We start from the raw sequence: 22,081 nt of genomic DNA, 5'->3' as shown, positions 1-22,081 counted from the left end.
TGAAACATCTCTGCTAATTCTGCCCAAAAACTGCCCAGAACCATGAGGGTACCTCTCCCCAGCTTAGGAGCACCATTTTTGTGTATGACTGCTCCTGGGGCATGTGTTGGAAAATCAGAATTCTATTTTACTGTTGGATCTTTTTCTTTACTAAAAGGAGTTGTTGATTTTTAGCACCTCCTGCCTGTTTCTGTCTATTCCTTTTGAAGCAGCAGTGTGTGCCTTTAGGATAGGCAATAGTTATGTGTCAGTGATTCTGCTTTTGCAATGGAGGTGCACGTGTCCACCCCCCCGGCAGGTCTACACCAGAGGTACAATAGCAGACAGCATGTGCCCCTGGGGTAGTGCCCATGGCTGGTGGCTGCCACCACAGCCTGGATTTCTCCCTTCCTGGCGCTCTGTGCAGGGGATGCAGCTCTGCTGGGTGAAATTCCCTGAAAGATGCTAAGGAAGCCACTCTGAGGTCACTGCCTGCTGCTCCACTCTGCAAATGTGACAGCTCCTGCTGGCTCCAGCTCTGCTTGACTCTGGACCAGCTGTAGGTGCTGAGCAGAAAGAAGAGTATGGCTGGAGACAAAGAGAACAAGAGGGAAGGCAATAAGCTTCTTCAACTTGCTTTTCCTTGTCTGGCCCTGCAATTCCTTCATTGTCAGTTTCCAGTCTCAGAATCCTATCTCACACAAGAGACAGTCAGTGCCTCCATCCTGCCCTCTGACTGTCCACTTGGGGAAAGGCTGTGCCAGGTGCCTGTCTCTGCCCACAGGCTGAGAACGTCTTTTTGATCCTTCTGGTTGTTGAAATGGGTTTGCTTTATTATTTGAAAGTAAGAACTAATGATTCTTCACATAACAGAGCAGTTTTTGCCTCAGAGTGCAGGGGCCCAGAGGAAGTAACAATTCTTCCTTTCTCCCTTATCTGTACCTGTAGGCAAAAGACGAGTGGAGTATGGATGCAGCCTGGGCTGAGATAAGCACAATAGGAAAGGTACATGATTTGTGATGAGTCAAGCAAACATTTGCTCCCTGATAAAGGTTCTTGGTCAGAACTCCATTGTGTCTTTCTGGGGCATGAATCTTCCTCAGAACTACTTAAATTAGAGTGATGCACATCTATGGACCATTCTCCACATTCCTTCCCATGCCAACACACTTTTACAACTTTGCTGAGCAGAAAGAAGACCTTAAGCCTTTCCAAGCTAGACTCCTATTTTGAACAGAAATTATTTGAACAGAAATTATGTAAATATTATTTAATATTCTCCTACTGATTTATTTGTCATCTGTGCAAAAGTCCACAGTACTTCTGTACAGGTGGCAAAAAAAAAAAAAGTGAAAACTTTGTTTCAGTGTAAGCTGAACAAGTATTTTAAGCTATAGGTGTGAGCAGTCAGAAAGGTGACTTGAATGGAAGGAAATAGTCATTGAATAAAAGAAAATGTCTGCTGAAATGCAAAGAAAATGCCTACCAGCCTGGGAACTAGGCATGTGAATGAGAACCATCCTTGAAAATTGCAGCTGGCATCTTTGAAGTACAGCTGGGTACCTAGAAACCAGAGACATCCTGGGATAACATGGGTAATTGTAAAAAGACAGAATTACAAGTGTAATTTATCCTGTGAAATGGAGAAAGATAGTCAAATAAAAGGGAAAAACATCCTGATAACATAAGAGTCTATAGCTACCAGTAACTGCAAATTTTCTGCAAAAGCAGAAAAACAGCCTAGAAATATAAATATTGGTGTGCAAGAAGAGAAAATATTGTTATCTATTGGCTATCCCAGGTGAAAAATAGAAAATAGCATTAGGTACTGGCTGCTAAAGCAGGCTGTTCGATGCCTTTTTATGTATTTGTGATATAAAAATGACTTAATTTTTGCCCAAAGTGGACTTTTTCTCCCTTGGAACTTCTCATGCTGCACTTACTCTAAAGAAAAGTGGAGAAATTTATAAGGTACACTGCTCTATGTTGGTGTGTATCATAGGACCCTGATAGCCCAGGGCTGAGTCTCTCTGCACCCACAGGCTGGGTAGCCCCAGTCAGGTCATGTATCAACTGCGGTATCCAAAAGCAAATATTACTATATTCTTAGCTAATGTAGCCAGCCATACCACAAAGGAGAGGGAAAAATGATGGAGCTTGGTCATTATGATTTGAGACAAAACCTCTGATGATTCAGACATGATTATTTTCTTTTGTGCTGCCTAGATGTTTATAAGAGTTGGGAGCAGGAACTGTTCCTGCCCATGGATAGCCACACCTCACCCGATGTCTTACAGTGATGATCATCCTAAGTGCTCAGGGCTCTGGACTAACAAGCTGAGCAGAGTCCATTTTTTGTTTTCCTCTGCTCAAAGAATTACACTATTTTGATGATTCAAAACATCTTGGTTTCAACTTTGGCCTTATCCAAGTCCAAGGTATTCTAAAAACCTTTCCAATCTGAGCAAGTCCACATTGTGTGGTGTCAATTAGCACAGACATATCTAAGTGATCCAAACAGATATGGTTGTGTTGAAAGTAATTTTAAGCAACTGGAAAACAATACTAGCAATAAAGGATGAAATATGCATTATTTTTGAGTTTTCAGAAACATTAGTTCATTTTAGTATAGTGAAAAGTATTTCTACTATGAGATTGGTAGGTTTCAAGCTTTGCATGTCTACGCTGTAGACATAAACATGATGCACAACCCAAACCTTCCCGTCAGATAGACAGAAAGAAATAAATACATTTAGGGCAACTACTGATATGACTTAGCTCAAACAAATGTTTCAGGGTTAAAAGGCCTTTTCTGCAAAACTTCGTATTTTTCTCTGCGGACTAGGAAACTTAATATGGCTAGTTTACATGTGAACATTTGCATCCTAGGGATGATTTCTACTGGCAGGTAATTAAGATTAATTAATGTTGAGCCTTTCAGTTTACTGCTGGTCCATTCTCACAGATGGAATGTGTTTGTTGAAATTATGAATTATATGTCAAGGAGGTTGATCAAACATGCTTCTGGGTCCTGGCTCCAGAAAGAAAAGTCATGCAGCCAGTTTAGTTACTACATTTAGGATTTTATTCTTTCAGCAAGAAAATACTTAAGGTGTAAGGAGGTTTAAACAAGCATTTAGAGTGGTGCTGTCAAGTGATCCAGATTGTTCTTGACTTTCTCATGATATAAAAAAGTAAAGTTTGCATTGACTTCCAGAGATGAGTTTAAGACAACAGGAACTACTTAGAAATCTCAGCACCAACATAAGTGATGTGTTAAAAATTTCAAGTTCAGTCTAAAGTGAGACTTAACCTTGGGAGCCACTATAGTTTGAATTACTATAATAATTTGAATTTTACAACTTCCAGTTACTTCAAAAATGCACTTGAATTATTCTCAGCACATTTCCTATCTTATTATGAAGTCATGAGAACAGATTAATTTCCAGAAATTCAAATGCTTTCCACCTCTCTTTTAATATTGAATAACATTTGGTTATCTAAGCTTAGATCTGTACTTGTAAATTAAAAGGGCATGTTCTCTAGCTATAAGAGTAAATGTCAGAAAAAGACAGTCCACAACAGCTTAGGATGAATATTTTCTCTCCTACAAACAAATATCCATATTATTGGCTGAAAACAGTATCTATATCAGTCATTGTCAATAAAAAAGATTATTTTTTATTGAATAAGGTAAAATAGAATAAGGTAAAATAGAAAAAAAAAGGTAATCCATAGGGGGTTGTCTCTCTAAATTATAAAATTATCACCTTGAAAAGACTTGACTATTTAAGTGCCTAATCAAGTGTATAGCAATATGAGATCCTGCATGTTGTAAAGGTTGTAGTCTAACCACCCTTAAAAACTGAATTTACATGTTTACAGTATTTCAATGACATCTGGGGCCTGACATTTACATAATTTAGATATATCAGGTGAACTGTCATTGCAAAGGTCAGGCTTATGACACACTTGTGTAAAACACAGCCAGAAAAACCATACTGTGAGACCACTTATATATGAGGCCATACTAAGTCCCAAGATTCTCTGGCTGGAATCCCACCCTGCTCTGAAATTCAAGCTAATTAGCCAAATAGGTTTAGTAATCAGCAATTTCTCATGCCTATATTTGCATTGTGGATGTTCAAATATTTTGAGCAAGGACTGTATTTCTTTTTTTTTTCTTTAAAAGGTTAATTTTAGGTGAATGAAAAGATTTCAAATGAATAAAAAGAGTTTTAGAGCAAATATATTACCAGTCACATGGCCCATGCTTTGTTAAAACCATGGAAAAGATCAAAAAGACAGTCCACCCATTAAATACTCAACCAAATAACACACCATTCATCCTGCTACTATAAGACTCGCTAAGTGAAAAAAAAAATCCTTATTTATAAGATTGATATGAAAATATTTAGGATATTTAGATACCATATAAGAAAAAACTTTCCTATAATTGATATCAATATTTGCTACATTTACTGTTGCCTTTTCTTTTAAGTGTTAAGCCAAGGATCTGTGTTCAAACCATCCATTTATTTTTTTCTTATTATTGATACCACTTCTCCTAATTCTACTTTATAACTCAGTAACAATCTCTAATATTTGAATCTACATAATGCATTAGAAATAAAATGCATTATGTTCTTTTTTAAGGTTGATTTTTATGCCAGAAAAGCACTTCTGTCAGCAGGAAAGATGTTTTATTTAAGCTTTCATGTCTCCTGAGTGTGCTTCTCAAAAGAGAAGAATGGGTTATTTATTATTTGAATGATGAAGGTGGTATTAGAAGAGTTGACTATTACTCTTTTCTGCAGTTTCTATACGGCAATAAAAATTACTTCTAATGTCTTTGATGTTTCTCTGTGTACTTTCAGTATCTTTGATACTTTAGGGAATATCTTCCTAGATGCATGCAAACTATTATGTTATGTACAGAAAAAGATAATCTGATTTGCCTCTAGTAATCTTTTCCTTTATGCTTCTAGGTATAAATTGTTTTGATAGAATTAACTGCCCAACAGTTAACTTGTATTTTGGTGTGCTACTTTTGTTTCACAGACTGTACTACTGCTCAAATTATTTAGCCTATTCAATTAAGGTATCACAGCATGCCATACAAAGTAAATATATTCAAAATAAAATATCTAAAACCTCTTTTAAATAGAAATTTCAGAATCTCACTCAATAATGTAGGCAATTGTGCAGCATTAAATGGATGACTGAATAGCTACATATTTAAAAGAAACTTAAATTCAAAATGTGATATTCATAACTAGAGATTTGTAGGAGATCATTTAACAAATTAGACTAATGGAGTAGCAAAACTGAATGCTTTGTCTTCTAAGTTTAAATCAGGATCATTAATAGAGAGAAAAAGAAAAAAACCCAACAAGTGACACATAATGAAAGAAAAAAGTTAGGACCTTCATGACTAAAAAATGGGCTACATCTAATAAAGATAGGTAATCTTTAAAATTACTATTAAAAATCAGAGAGAAAAATATCAGGTGATAATTTAGAGATATCAAGTGATATAATTTTAGATAGATGTTGTATTATTTATATAATAAACATTTTATATATATATATATTGCAGATATGAGATTACATACTAGAGCAAAAGATCAAATTAATAAAGAAGCTTTTAAAATTGTAGTAAATCTATTGTATAAATTGACACAAATTTACTTGTAAGCCATGTGGTGCAATGTGTTTTGCAAGGAAAAAAACTCATGAAAATTCTGCAGTAAAAGTTATTTATAGCTTGAAGAATTTATGTTTTCTTTCCCTACTAAAATACTGGAAAACAGACTGCACAGGTCATTTCATCTCTTTAAAAGCAGGGCATGTCCAGTTACTTAGGACTAAAAGCAAATATTTCAGATTTCACAGTAGAGTTTTTAAATAAGTACTAATTTTTGTTCAACTATTCAAGGCGCATAATCTATACCGCCACATCCTGCACCTGAAATTTGCTGTGATAAAAAAGTTAGTACACTCATATTCACAACAGTATTGGGAGCAAAAACAAAAAATATTTTGTATCATCCCAAGAGTAGAGAGCTAACTCACTTATGTACCTTTCGATGCAGAAAACATGCTAGAAAATGACTCTTTGTAACCGCAGTTAAGGTGAATTCTTTTCACTAATTTCAGAAAAATATTATTTGCTTATGTGGAAATCATCTCTAGCATGAAAAGGGCCTCTTCCAAATTTCAATAATAAACTGATATTATTATTCATAGCAGTAACTATTATTCAGACTGCTCAGTGAATTCCAGTAGCATGCTTCCAAAACTGCTCTGAAATAATCTTACCTATCCTCTGTGTAAATCTTACCCAAGTCTGTGCTTCAACTGCATTAAATATTTCTCTTCCTGTCATGAGGAAAAGTATTGACTGCCACATCCACAAAACCTGCAACCACAGTTGGTCTTTGTGTGTTTGTCTTGCAATTTTCTAACCGTATGAAAAACTGAATTGGCAAGAATTTATTTAAAAGAAACCACACACACACAAAAAAAAAAAAAAAAAACAAACAAAAAAAAGCAACAAAAAATCTCCTGCCAACATTTTCCTGTTCTGGCACATCTGAAGCAAATATTTATCTTTGGTTGGAGTGTATCACCTTGCCTTCAGTGACTCATACTTTCTACTTTCCAAAGTGGCAGGAAAAAACTTATGTGGCTTGTTTTAGCCTTTCAAATCTGCCTACACTGCTTGACACTATCTGGTCGGGCAATAGCTTATCTTATGAATGACAATTTTTTATTTCTTTCTACTTTTAAATGTTTTCCATTAGAAAATTAAAATCTGTTTCACTGGAATTAAAAGCATTATACCTTGCTTTCAACTTAGATTTGCTTAAAATCAGCAAACTACAACTGCGCAAACTGCATAACTACCAATAACATGAGAGACTAAAGCAACTTGCTTTTACCAACTTAAGAATGGAGGACATCTGAGGAGGCCTAGTTTTTTTGTTCACATGAATATTTTGACAGGATGGACATATACATTGTTGAGCTAAATAATATCAGGGCACAGAGATTTCTGATGTTTAGTGAAACTCTTACGGGCAACCGATAACGGTGTGCAATCCTGTGATTTAGCTACATTAGTTTTAATATAAGATTGATGTACAAAACCCAAAAAGTAACAGTTTTCGTGCTACCCCCATGAAAATGCCACAAAGTCTTAGGAAGATTCCATTTATTATTAGCTTGTTCTCAAGTACACCCCAAACCTTCTCTTGTTACTGTGTAGTAGTGCTTGTTCCAATATCCTCTGGACTTGTCTCCCCTGTTAATGCACATTCCCAATTGCTGGGTGAATTGAGTTTTTTATGAGCTGTCCGATAGATGCTTCTCACTTCTTTGATAGCCCTTGTTGTTCCATTTGCCTAAATTAATCATCGCAATGACAGAGCAAAAGGCTTCCCTTTGAATGGTTCAGCTAGTGAATATATTCCAATTTTTCACATTAGTCATTCCCAACTTACTACTGTTTGTCACCACTCTCCTAATTTCCTTTTTCTCTTCTTTTTAACTTTTTCTTTCTCCAGCTGAGACAATACAGTTCTTAATATGCTAAATCCTGAGACACTTATGTTCTAAAGTGTCACTTAAGATATTCATGGAACTGTATCCAAAATAACTTTAGTTATAGCTCCACTATCAGTTAAACTGATATGGGAGCAGGCTACCAGAGAAAAAGTTGGCTTCTTTCCCTCTCTTCCCTCACTGCACAGTCCTTCAAATTCTCAGCAATCACATGACAAATAATACAAACAACAGTGCTTCTTTTCAAGTAAATCCATTCCTTCTTTTTTCTCTCAAGGCCACCTAAATACTCAAAAGTGCAAAGGAAAGGCCCTGAGAGAGCATGTGGTTGGAGCCAAAGGACAGAATGGTAGTGCCTTTTTCAGCAGCAAACATATTAAAGGGAAACAGACAGTATTACAAATTTTTTTTTTTCATCCCCAGACCTCCTTGTTTTAATTCTTCCATGACTTCCTCACAATCAATTCATTAATTTAAACACACAAGCAACAGAGATTTCATATATGAGTACTCTCACTGGGTGTTAGACTGTCAGTTTCTATTTTCCTTTCACTCACAATGAATGAAGATGCAAATTATCTCCATACTGTTTGTTAAAGAAGAATTAAAGAAGAAAACTACTTTTTAATGGCTATCTGCTGAATCAAGAGAAGGAATCATTGAAACATAGAAAGTTTTGTGTTGGAAGGGACCTTAAAGAAAATCAAGTTCCAACCCTTCTTCCATAGGCAGGGTGTCCTTCCACCAGACCAGGCTGTCTAAAGACTCATTCACTCTCGTCTTGAACAGCTCTAGGAATGGGTCATCCACTTCTCTGGGCAATCTGTTCCAGTGTCTCACCACTCTCACAGTTATTTTCTTCCTGATAGCTGATCTAAATCTATCCTCTTTCCTTTGAAAACCATTAGCATTTATCCTACCTCTACACTCCCTTAAAAAGGCTCCCTCACCATCTTTCCTGAAGATCTCCCTGGAGCCTTCTGTTCTCTAGACCAAATAACCCAAATTCCCTCAGTGCATCCTCACAGGTAAGTGTTCCAGCCCTCTGATCATCTTTGTGCTCTTCTCTGGACTCACTGCAGCTGATCCATGTCTTTCTTATTTTGGGAGCCACAGAACTGAATGCAGCACTCCAAGTGGAGCCTTGTGAGAGCAGAATAGAAGGGCAGAATCACCTCCATTGACCTGCTGGTCTCAATTCTTTTGATGCAGCCCAGAATACAATTGGCTGTTTGAGCTGTAAGCATACGTTGCTGAGTCATATTCCATTTTTCATTCTTGTTCTCAAGTCCTTCTCCTTAAGGGCTGCTCTCAATCCACTAATCATACATCTTGATCTCCTAATGGATTATTTTACACTTAAAAAGGATGACAAAATGATGTATTTTTCAAGATTTAACAGGATACACTTAACCTTAAATTAGCTATAGTGTGCTATCCACTCATAGTTTCTCTTGGGTACTCCAAATTATTCATGCTCCAATAAAGTTTGAAAGAATTTTCAACATGTGTATTTGTTTCACCTTTCTTTTTCAATCCAAATTAAAATTTGGATTGAAAAAGAAAGGTGTCTACTCTTGTCATTCAGGTTTAGTTTTAGATTGCTAAAACAGATAGAAGTATCTCCACTGAACTTTTGTAATGAATCTCCAAAGGTTGTTTCATGGGACAACCATTGTCTCATGATCTCTGTTTTGAATATAGTTGTTTGACTGATATTTACTATGATTTCTGTGTTCCTAATCAAGACAGGAAATTGCATTTTTTGAAAGAGAACCTTGCCACATAGTTTTCAATATAGTCATCTATTTAAAAATTGAGATTTCATTTAGACTTCAAACAGCAGAATTATCATTTTTCTTTGCTTTGCATTGTTTAAGATATCAACTAGTTCAGTATCTCCAGATGCAAAGCTATTGTTTGCCAATATAATTTTCACTATCGATTTATGAGGTCAGGACAAGAATATAGTAACATCATAGGATAAAATTACATGGCTATTTCAAGTCTTGTCTGCCCTAAATCTCTGTTTAAATATCTTCAAAATGCAGTGACAAATGAGAAAGTTTACAACATCAAGACCACTTTGATTTCCTTTACACTGTTTTGTTAATTGTTCAGTGCTACTACACGAGCAAAGAGGTGTTCCCCCAGCAAGTAAATTAAGACCTAGATTATGTCACATAAGTGAATATTCCATCCATATTCAAAATATTATAATAATATTATATATAATATAATAATATATCCATATTGAAAATATTCCATTTTTAATGATAATGGTAATAAAATCTAATTCAATCCCTGCATTTAAAACAATATGTAGAAGCATTTAAGAACTGTATTAAAAGGTAACATTTATTAATATATTTTATTTAAAAGTTTGCAACACATCACACTTTGCTTCCTGATAAAGTTACATGTTAGCATCATATAAACAAATGTAAATCTGGTAGTATTTACAGAGGAACATGAAAAATGAATTTTAATAGAACATTATTAATTGAAAACAACTATTAGTCTTTGGGTCTTTTGAATTCAAATAGATTTTCATTTAATAAGAATTTTTATTTTTCAAGGATTTCTGAAGTAGCTGTCAAAATTTTTTTATGAGTTTCCTCACTGTTCAACTGCCATCATATATATTGGTGTAGTTCCCCATTATCTACTTGTCTTTAGATAAAGAACTCCAAATATTCTCCTACAACCAACTAGCTCTTCTGTTTTCTGGATCTTTAGTCAGCCAGATCCTGGAACCCTAATTTAAAAAGCAGTATTGAAACTCTCTGACTTGTATTCTGTGGAAAAAGTAAATAAGAGTATATCCAGTTTTCAAATTCCAGGCACTCAGCTCTGTTTTATAATGTCTGTGATTTATACATCCTCTGAGAATAGCTTGGCTCCCTTGACAAGCTTAAGTAAACTGGATTTCCAGGTGTTCTGAGACCCACAGCTGCCTCTGTGGAGAGACCTGAGGAAAAATGGATTCTATTAATTCAGCAATTAGAGCTAAGAAGCCATAAAATTCTCAGAAGTCACACCAGCTCCTGTCACTGGTTACTAGTGGTCCTCAAGTAGGTGGCTGTGCTGAAGTATGGCAAGTAGGTTTGGAATTCAAATGAGTCCCTATTATCTAAGAAATATACTCAATATTTTTAGACAAAATGCTCTACGGTTGTATTCCAGAAATATTTTTAGATTATATTCTTTGTTTTATAAGAAATAAAAGAAAATAAAATTTAAAAAAAGAAAAAATTCCACATTATATGTGTGAAAATATAACTGGGTTTTCTAAGAATGGCAAACCTTGGCTCAAAAACGTCCTAGGAGTTTGGAGCACAAGCTGTGTCAAGCATGTTAAGTGATTTTTTCATCTTGGGCTATAAACTTGGTTGGTGTCAAACTCCAGATTTTCTATCTTCCTTGCCCTTTTTATCCTTGAGAGTTTGCCTGTTCTGTTTTTTTTTTTTTCTTAATAAGATCTGTTTTTAACATATTAAATCAGACAGGGTCATTTCCACTGACTATTTTTATATTCATTTTGAAGTGAACACTTTACACCTGCTGTAAGAACACCTGAAAAGAAAATGAAACACTGTACTAGAGACAGTGATGGAAAAGAGAACGTGAAAAGGAAAAAAAAGGCTCAGAATAAATATAAAAATTCCAGTTACTTCTACAATCTCTTTTGTTTCTTGTAAGTAAAAAAAATAATAATACAAAAAAATTAAAAGTTTATTGAGGTTTTATGACTGAGGCAAAAGCAGTTGATAAATTGATAGATCTCTTATAAATCTAGCTAAAGGAATCAAACCACATCTATGCTTCAAATAGCTTCAGGCAGCTGGAAGTTAGGTAGCAGAAGTTATGGTGTGTCAGAATGTGAGATGGCTTTAAATCTCTTTATTTAGACAACTTCTCTGAGTTGCTTCCAAAGAGTCCAAGTGTTTAGAATATGTTTTACCTGACTAGATAAAACAAAATAATTTCTTTTGTCAGCATATATACACAAGTCTTGTACCATTTGGGAAGTTTTAAAGTGCTCTGCCTTTCTTTCATTTGCCGCTCCAGAAGAGCCTGAATATCTCATATGTTGTTTGCTGTCTCTCTCAATTCCATCAGAATGTTTGAGAATCTCTAGGGTGTTTTAGTCACTCTAGGTGCTTGTATAGATTTGGGTCCTCAGTATCTACTTTATGGTGAGTTGAATTTCTGTGCAGGTTACATTGATAGTAGTGACTATGGCCAATTAATTGGGCAAACATGCACTTTTAGTGGTATTTTTGGGTGTTGCGGGGTACCTACTTGCCTTCAACTGCCCCATGAAAGATAAGGTCCTGGTTTATAAAACCAGGCCACAGAAGTGTCTTCAGTTCTCTACATGATTTCAAAGAGCACAATTATCCTAAGGCTGTAGAAATAGAACATCAAACCCTTAATTCAAATGTTCATGCCTACAATTAGACATCTACTTTTAGTCAGCTTAATTTCAAGGTGAATCTATCTATCTATCTATCTATCTATCTATCTATCTATCTATCTATCTATCTACCTATATTTTTTTAATTCATTTTCATATTTTTCTTCTTTACAAGTTTTACTTGGTGGTAAATATTTTGCAATTTCTTAGCTATATTCTTGCGTTTTCATTTAGAAGGGAAGACAAAACATAGTTATGGGCACAATAATAATTCAACACCTGCTGAGGAAACAAACTTCAGAACATTACACTGTAGTGTTCAGCTTTAATGACCAAGCCAAAAATTTGAAACAATATGCATAATAGTATACAGTTTGTAATACATTTACTGATATATGAAACAACATTTTGTATATGTCTGAATATGACTGGCCTGCATAGATTCATCAGGGCAATAATATGTAAAATTATACTAGCTGAAAGTAAAATCAAATCGAAAATAAAGAATAAGATTCAAACACAGGAAACAAACAAACAAAAATGTTTGAGAATAAATAATAACAAATCTAACTAATCCCTCATGAGTAGGACAAGATAAATGATAGAATGTGTTATTAGAAAAATCTCAGCAACTGTGATATTTTGCTATCATTTTCTCGACAGAAACAGACCACAGATCAAAAACTTGTATAGCAGCATGTCAGATAATTGCACATGAATTTTTCCCTGGCTTTGGTAAGCTATACAAAACACACAGAATGAGTTAAAGACAAGGATTTTACTTCAAATCCTTTCATATTTCAAAGATTCAATATTACTAGGTTTTTTAGTTAATGAAAATTTCAGTAGCATTTTATCCCCAAGCAAAATGCTTAAAAATACCTAATTTCTCTCATTGATGTGCACTAGCTATGTACAGCGATCATGGTATTTACTTCATAATTCACTTTGCTCCATCCTTTTTTTTTTTCCTTAACTTTGACCATTGTCGTCAGTCTTTTGAGCCATCCATCCATGTTTCTTTATTTTTTAATTTTTTTTTAATTTCCCATTTGTTATTTGGAAGCTACTGATTCAACACAATATTTCTCACTCCTAGCCTCTAATAATGTCATGAATGTTCCATTCCTTGCAGAATGGTGCTACTTGGGCTTTTCATACTGCTAATTCTTTATAAGTTTTAAGAATGGATTCAGGAAAGTACCTTGCTATTTGAATTAAATAATAGGTGGTGAATGAAATGTGATTCATAATTTTCTTCTTCATCTTTTCTGTATGTATCAAAAATGTTCTGTAACAAACTGATATTTTCTAATGCTAAATGAGACAACATCATTATTATTATTATTATTATTGTTGTTGTTGTTGTTGTTATTAATGCCAATACACAATCATATGAATTTCAAGGTATATTTCCAAACTGATGGGACTTCACTGCTTTCCTTTACATGTCAGGAATTTTGCAAATTATAAGTGTGAATACTCGTCAGTGAGGTGAGCACCTGATGGCAAAGTTGCACCTCTTTCAATATCCGGCCTTTTTTGAGCAAAACTTTCATGAATTTGGCTGTTTGATAAAGTCTCTCTGAATGAAAGTCACTCCTAAAGATGAAGTTTGATACTCCCAGCATCCAAGGAGAGAGATTATGAGGTCTGTGTGCATCTTTCTGAAAAAGACCAGTCACACATATGTTACAGCAAGATAACCACATGTGGGACTCACATCTGTAAGCCTGAAGCAATCTTTTTATCCCTTGTTACTCTAAAATCTGCCAGAACTTTGACAGCCTCCCTGCACTAGTGTACCTAGCTAAAGCAGAAATGGAGTATCTGGATGAGAGTCACACAGTTACAAATTGCATGCTTGAAGATGGTTCTCACAGCACCATTCTGAACATTTTCCAATAAAGGGGACATGGATAACACTTTCTGTAGCCTAGAGTTATAGTACCATTCCCATATAGCTTCCTACTTATTTTCCTCTTACTTCCAAAAGAAGCAAAGTATTTTCCTTATTTATAATGATAGTGTACACTGAAAATTGAAGCACAATAATTCTTAATTTTATCTGTTATACATGTGACAATGTTGAATTAATGTTAGAAATCTGTATGACATCTTCACTAATTCCAAAATTATTATTTTGGAATAATGACAATACAGTAATTATCAAAAGAATTAATAATTATTAGGAAAATATTTTAAAGTCCCATACCCACTTAAACAGCCAGAAATTGTATATTTTTAACAAGCTTCTATGGCAGGTCTTTATAATAAGTTGCAAATCATTATTTCTTTTCATATTCTTGTGCAAATATTAATCAGAGTAGCTACTTATGCATATGTGCAGATAGAAGTGCAGTAGTGTATCTTCTAGGCAGAGTAATTGAATGTCAAGTATTATTACAACAGGCATCGTTTTTAGATTTTTCTCTCATGTTCATGCTTTGCCATTTTATTTATTTATTTTAAGATCTCCTTTTTCTCTTTTGTATTCTGGGCTTGAATTTGATAGGAAAGGCACAATATATAAAATATCAAAACTAATGTTTTGCAGAGAAACTTCCTTTAAGTCCCTCTGCTGTTTTAGAACAGAGGGATTTAAAGAGCCCAATCTGAAATATCCTGAGGACAGCCCTACGGAAGGGAGAGCTCCACTGCTTATCATTTTCAAAACCCTTGTAACAGAGTTTGAAGCTGGTCACCCAAGACCTTGAATACCTGCACAGTGGAAAGCAGGCAAGCACACCCCCTAGCAACCTTAGAAGTTTTGCTTTCATGGCAGCTAATGCTGCCCAGGCAGTTCCCAGGACATGGGTGAGGAAGAGTCATGGATGAGCCATATTGTTCCCAAGATTCAGTACAGTATTAATTCTGCTTATGGGGAGAAAGGAGTTTAGCTATAGGGGACAATCAGAAAGAAATGCTCAGCCACTTGTCTTCAGGGGCAAAGAAAAGGTTTTCCTGTATTTCACTTTCTAATGTGAATGTAGCCACTACAAAAGGCTGTAAAATCTTAAAACTATGAACACTATTTATTTAGTACATTTATCCTTCCTCATGCCAGAAGTGTGTTTTAGAATAATTGACATTGATATTATACAAATTCCCAAAGAAATTTGGAATTACATTTTTCAATTGCATTAGTAAAAAAAAAAAAAAATCTCATTAAAGCCACAGTTTTCAGGTATTTGTCTTTGTCCAAACAAATATATACTTTTGCCAGAACTGAATTATTTACGTAACATATTAGTCACGATATTTTGAGCCAGTTAACTGTTCAAAATACTGAGAAAAAGTGAAGGCACAACTCCTACTTTCAGATGTTTTTGTGTTCTGAGCTGTTAAGTAATGGCATGAAATGGTAAATAAACTACAAATCTTTAAAAGAACAGTAACTTTCAGTTGCTTTTATTATTGCTGTTTAAAGAGAAAAGAAAAATTTCAATTTCAGAACTAAAGTCAGTATTTCAAAAGTTGTGTAAATAAAATACAAGTTCCTTCAGTCATGCAATAAGCAAAAGTACCACCAATTTAGCGGTAATTAATCCCTCCATGGATCATGACATTTGCTTATCTCAGACTCATTTAGCCAGTAGCAAAACATGCCAAACCCACCTGGCTTTCTGACCTCAAGAGCAATTAGAGATCTTCAGAAAATTAAGTCATTGAAAGCAATTATTGAAACCACAAAGTAGTGTATTGTGTGTGGGTTTTTCCATGAATCACACTGTTAATTCCACTTATGCATTTGGCGCATCACAGCAATATTTTTTTCCCTCTCCTTTTCCGTTCTGACACGGGTGACAAAGCTTTGATTTTTACAGGACCTTCTCTGGAATTTGTGGTCTGTCTCTTGTGGCTTGTCACTCCCAAGTCTCCAGTGGCACGTGGCTCTCTGAAGACAATTTCAGAGTTGAGAAGGTACGTTTGTATGGTAACTTCACTGTGACACATGTCTGTACCATCCTCTGAGAACAAAGCACCCACAGCCACTTCCTTGCCTGAAAGAAAACAGCACATGTGAATGCAAACGAAATCGACAACAGTAACAGAACAGTAAAATGTACTGCCTGAAAGATTTCAGTGATATTTCTGTTTTCTTCAGCAGTATCACTCTTGAATTTTTTAAAATTTTAATGTAAACCATCTTTTTAATATAATTTCTAAATAAAATATTCAAAACATGGCAAGTAATTAGAGATAATTTTTTCTGCATTTGGAACTACTGACTAAAATTTTACAGAAACTTAGTGAAAATCCTAACAATTCCAAGAGAAAACACTGAAATAAAAAATTCTTGCTCATCTCTAATACAGAGCTAACCACTATTCATTTACATGTTTCGTTCATATGAGAACTAAAATTAAGTTGCAACAGTTGAGGAAATAGAATAAAAGCATTTTAAATACCTGTTCTAAATCTGTGTTAAAGGAGACAGAGGAGGTAGAAAATGCACAGAAAAGATTAAGATAATTTATGTATAAAAGAATAAAAGACACCAAGAAGATTAAATTTAGTCTTTTCTGGCAGTTTCATAGCAACAAGTTAGAGATGGAAAAGGCCTATTAGATTATTCATTTCATCTCTCTGTCAAGGCAGGATTTTCTCTAACTATATTTTTTCCTGTGCTTTGTCCTGTCTAGTGTTGAAAATGCTAAATGATGAATCTTCTATCACTACCCTTAGGAGACTTCCAAATCCTATTACATCTCCCTGTCAGAATATCTACAGATATTCAGTCTAAACATTCCATTTGTTAATCTTACCTCTTTACTTCTAGGATAGCTGGTTTTCCATATAAAATATTTTCTTTTCTTCTCTCTCCCTCTCTGTCTTGCTATCTCTCTCATCCACCATAGTTTTTTGTTCAGCTAAACTCTTATTTTTAGATTATTTTCCATTACTCTGAAATAATTCCCTCCATCTCCCTGTATCTCTTTTTTGTTTTTTTTCCTGAATTCTGTAATTTTTCTTGGTAATGATATCTAAAATTTGCAGGTACATAAGATAGTAAATTGTAAATAAGTAGAGGATGAACCATAGAAATTTACTTTAAACTGCCTCCTCTCAGGAACTAGGGAAACACAAGAGCCATGACACTTCAGGAAATGCTATTTATAGGAAAAGCAAAGTCAATGTATATAAATGAGGGGGATGTAATGTAATGATTAAAATATTTACTTTTAATATTTTCAACACACATTAAAACCATTAGGAAAGGGTCAGTGAATTCTAAATCCCTTCTTAAATGTTTTTAAAAAATAAAAAAGAGAAAAAAGATTTTTTAGAATTATTAGAAGGAAATTTATATGGAAATTAAATATTATTGTGAAACTGTTTACTAAAATAATATTTAATAACCTGTCTGTTTTTTCATCTTGTGATTACAATTATTGCTTTCATGACAAAATAATATGAAAGTATGCTTATGACTTCTTATGTGTGTATATATATATATATATATATGTATATATATATATATATATATATATATAAATGGTGTATAAAATCTAAGATCTAAGTTTAGACTTGATATCAACTTTTAAAAGGTAGCTTTTTCTTATGTGGATGAATCTTTGTTTACAATAAAAATTCCCGAAATATTACATTTTCAGGGAACCTGTACATGTGATAAAACTACAGACTGAAAATAAACCACAGAGGATATATGTGCCAGACACATGTGCCTAAACCAATTATAACTGACATATTTAAATGTTCTGTTATGATCATATTAAAGATAAATTATCCTTCTAGAAAGGATTTAATAAATCCTTTAATATATTTGCCATAATTCTACTAGGTTTAATACATTTCTACTACATTTAATACATTAATACATGATGAATTCCATATTTTCACTGTACAGGAGTGGTCATCTAAACCAGCTACCCATATACCCACGAAATGTCTGAACTGTAAAATGAAGACATGAAAGAACTTTCCCAGATGCAGTAGAAACACTGCAGTGAAATGGAGATCAAAATTAGTCACTGCTACTTAATAATGAAGCCAACGATTTAAAATTCCGAACAGAAAATTAGTTCAGACTAGTTCTTTATTTAGTCTTAAGCAGCTGTTAATACTGGGATTTTTCATTCAGGTGAAGGACGGGTTTTGATAATGACATGATTAAACATAATGAGCACAATGAGGACATCTGACTTTAATGCCAACAAAAGTGTTTCCATGTTCTGCTGTATTGAAGAGCACAGTCGTTCTCCATTTAATTCAATGAAAGAAACCATGATAGTGATCTAATCCCATTATTTTCTTTCCATGGAGTGGATTAGAGACTGTGAAGGATTCTTAGGGTTTTTGTGTGTCAGGGTTTTTCTAAAAGATACCCTGAAGTGCTTGAAAAGAACATTTTCTCTTTTTTTAATACATTGTGGTATTTTAAAAATATAATATGGTAGAAACTCCATATTGGAAGCAATACATTAATACAGAGGAATTACTAGAAAATATCTTGGCTAAACCAACTATAGAAATGTGCATGTGTGCACTGACATCCAATGTATTTCTCCATATAAAAGTTTTGGCTTAAAAATGCCCTTCTAAATGGACATTTAACTTTAATGTACTAATTCACATCTCTTTCCTGTCATCTGATTGCTCTGAATACGCTAATGCATGTTTTATTCGGAATTTAGGCTTTCTGTCTTCACTGTTGACATTGTAGCATGGGATGATGTCTTCTACTTTCTCTCTATCTTTTTTCTTTTTTTAAATCTTATTTAGAGTTTCCTGAGTTGGAAGGGGCCCACAGTGATCATCAAAATCCAGCTCTTGGCTCTGCATGGGACAGACCCAAGAACCACACCATGTGTCTTAAAGAGTTTGCCCAAATGCTTCTTGAACTCTGGCATGATGCTCATGAAGTTGAAGCTGGATGCAAGAGGAAAGTGTATCTGTTGAGAAGAATAGATTTAAGTTTTCAGTCACAAGTTTCCTTCTCTAATAATGTGCTACCACTGCTAGCAGAGTATTTTTAAGGATTTTTTTCAGATGACACAAAAACTGTTTAGGTCACCCAAATAACAGGTCTCACTAACCATCTCAAATTATGTGATATGAGCAAGCCGAGATATGTGACCCTCAAATCAACATTTTTGATATAAAATTATGCTCTATACACCTAATTTATCTTTTTCAGTGCAGTCTTCTTTTTCAGCACTTGTTATTCACCAGTTTTCCTTTATCCTAACAATCTAAAAACATTGGTCCTCTTGTTTGTTTTTGCCTATCTATAGGTTAAGCTTCAAGTCTGTACTGAGAAATGACTTACACTTAGAAGAGACTTAGGTATAGGTGTCTAAAACAGAAGCTGTAAACAGCTCTAGTAATTTCATAGAGAAGAGGCAAAGGAATTAAAATGGCTGCTAAACACAAATAGGAGAAAGAATCTTTATTACCTTATTCTAAAAACTTAGTTTCAAAATTACACTTTTCAACTGCACAGAAATAAACAGAAATTCTTGTAAATTCTTTGACCACCTTACACATGTAATAATATTTAATCCTTCTTAACAGAATGTCATACTGAGTTATATTGCCTTTGTTAATCAAATGCAAATGTCATGACCACAGTATATCTTTTTCAGATCACTAAAAAGTCTAAGGGCCTTGACATTTCAACAGATTCTGCATTCTAAATATATATTTTTTTTAAAGAAGAAATGCAGAATATGACCAAACCATGAAATCATTTATTAGGAAAATCAAAATATTGAAACCCCATGGCTTTTTTCCTCTTTGCTTCTTCCCCATCATTAATATTCTTTTAGTAATACAGCCATTTCCCTTCCATTCCAATGTTTTTCTTAAAACTGCATTTTTAAAGTATCTAGTATTTCTCCTTAAAATTAGGTATTTATTTTAAATTAGGAATAATTAAGTAACCAAGGGGCCATCAACATATTCTTAAGTTTCTTCTCCCCCTCAGTCAATTTTTTCCTGTTAAGCACTTCTCCAAAGTGTCTAGGTTTCCATGTGTAGATTTAAGTGTGCTTCATTTAGAGCAGGTGGTGTCACGTGTTAAGAAATATTCCTCAGATTTGTGTGAAGAGTCAATCTCTAAAGACTCCTTAAAGTGATTTTCAGAAAATAAAACAAGGAAATAAAGGGAGAAGAAAAACTACAGTAATCCCATAAAAAACTGTACACTGAGGATATACTGTCCTGCTGCAAAAAAAAATAAACTTTTGTCTCTACAGCATTTATTAATCCAACAAGATTCACAGACTCAATTATAAAATTTAAAACAGTGTAAAAGGAAAGTTGCATAGTGAATAGTCAGTAAAGGAGAAGAAAGCAAGGACAGGGAAGTTTTGTAAAAGAATATCAAAATATCCATTTATCATTTACAGGCAGACAATAAGAAGCTTTTTGCACTGTTTTGATCAAGTGTTACATTAATAGGGCTTTGTATTTTTTTAAGACAGTAACTTGCAACAACAACAGCAACAACAACAGAGAGACAGAAAAAGTGACAAAATTATATGAAAGCACAATAATCCCAAAACACAAGAACTCTACCTACTAATTTATTATTATCATTTTGAAGATAAAACATTCAAATCTCTCATTGTAATAATCATGTTTTTATGTAAGAGAAGAGCACATTTTGATTATTTTACTAAAAAAAAAATAAACAAAAAACCTGGAAAGCATGCAGGAAATCTTTATCATGCATACATAAAATTACAGTTATTCTTATATTTTGTGAAGCTTTATAATTAGGAGAGTATGAGAGGTCCCTGTTCTCTAAACCCTCAATTTGGGGTTGAGATTAGACAGTGAATTGTTTTGTGCTCTCTACCTAAAAAAGCATGAAACGTGGAGTATGGATTCTCTGTGAGAGTTAATTAGTTTTACAATTAGATAATCACAATCTTTTGTTTTATTCTGCAAGATGATAAAACAATATAAAACAAAAAAGACCAAGAAAGTCCGGAGGAAGAAATCCTGATGCAGTGAAGTCTCTTTCAAATTTGTGTGGATAAAAATGCCAGACCTTAATTTTTTTTTGCAATCTACATTCTTCTAAGCAATACTATAATTTTGGATATATTGCCTAAAATTGAAGTTTTTCAAATAAAAGTAAAAAGAATACAATATCTAAATTAATTTTAATTAGGTTTTGCTTGGTTTACAGTCTTTATTGTAATATTCATTTTCCCTTCTACTGTCTTTGTTCCACCTTGAATAGAAAACATTTCTATTGACTTTACTCATGCAAGTAGTGGTCAGCATGTTTATGAAGAACTTCAGATATCCCAGGAGCAACTGGTCACAGCATTTACTATTTGACCAGAAGATATATTAATCTTTAGCAATCACCTTTATTTTAGGACAATCATTTTGTGGCCATATGAACTAAGAAAGCCTAAGAAACCTGAATCCCAGTGTGTAGAAAAGATGGCCCAAAGTGATCTTTTATTCACCAAGTTCTTCATTTTTGCATCAGGCAATTCCACTGTGCAAACAAGTAATTCCGCCATGCTGTAAGCCAAGCCAGCAGAGCAGAAGACCAGCTTGGCTGAACAGGAAATTCCTTGTGGAGCTCCAAATAAATAGGGAATTTTATGGTTTCTGAAAGGGAGGTCAGTAGTAGCAATGAATTACAGAATCACAGTTCATGGATGCAGGGCAAAGACATGAATGACTAAAATTCAATTAAATCTTAAACTGAATAATAAGAACAGCTTTTTAATGTATGTTAATAGCAATAGCAATAGTAGATCTAAAGAAAACATTGGACTGATACTTGTTGAAGACACTTATCTGACTAATAGGAATTAAATGCTTTTTTCCTTTTATTTCAGTTTTTAGTAATATTGATAGACATTAGGCTGCCTCATCCCCTTAGTCAGAGAAATAGGTGTGTGAGAACATTGGTGTTCCACTTGTGGACAGTGAAATTTTCAGGGAAGAGCCGTATAAATTGGATATTCACAGTCCTTGGAGATTGATGTGATTCAACCCTAAACCTGAAAGAGATAGCAGCTATTGTGTCAGGACCCCTCTCAACCCCCTACCAAAGTTTTTGGGAGCCTGAGGAAGTCCTCATGACTAGAATCTGGTCAATGTTATTCCAGTCTACAAAAA

The sequence above is a fragment of the Ammospiza nelsoni genome, chromosome 2, assembly GCF_027579445.1.
Source record: "Ammospiza nelsoni isolate bAmmNel1 chromosome 2, bAmmNel1.pri, whole genome shotgun sequence".
Classification (NCBI taxonomy): Eukaryota; Metazoa; Chordata; class Aves; order Passeriformes; family Passerellidae; genus Ammospiza; species Ammospiza nelsoni.
Note: the sequence above shows the minus strand (reverse complement) of the source record.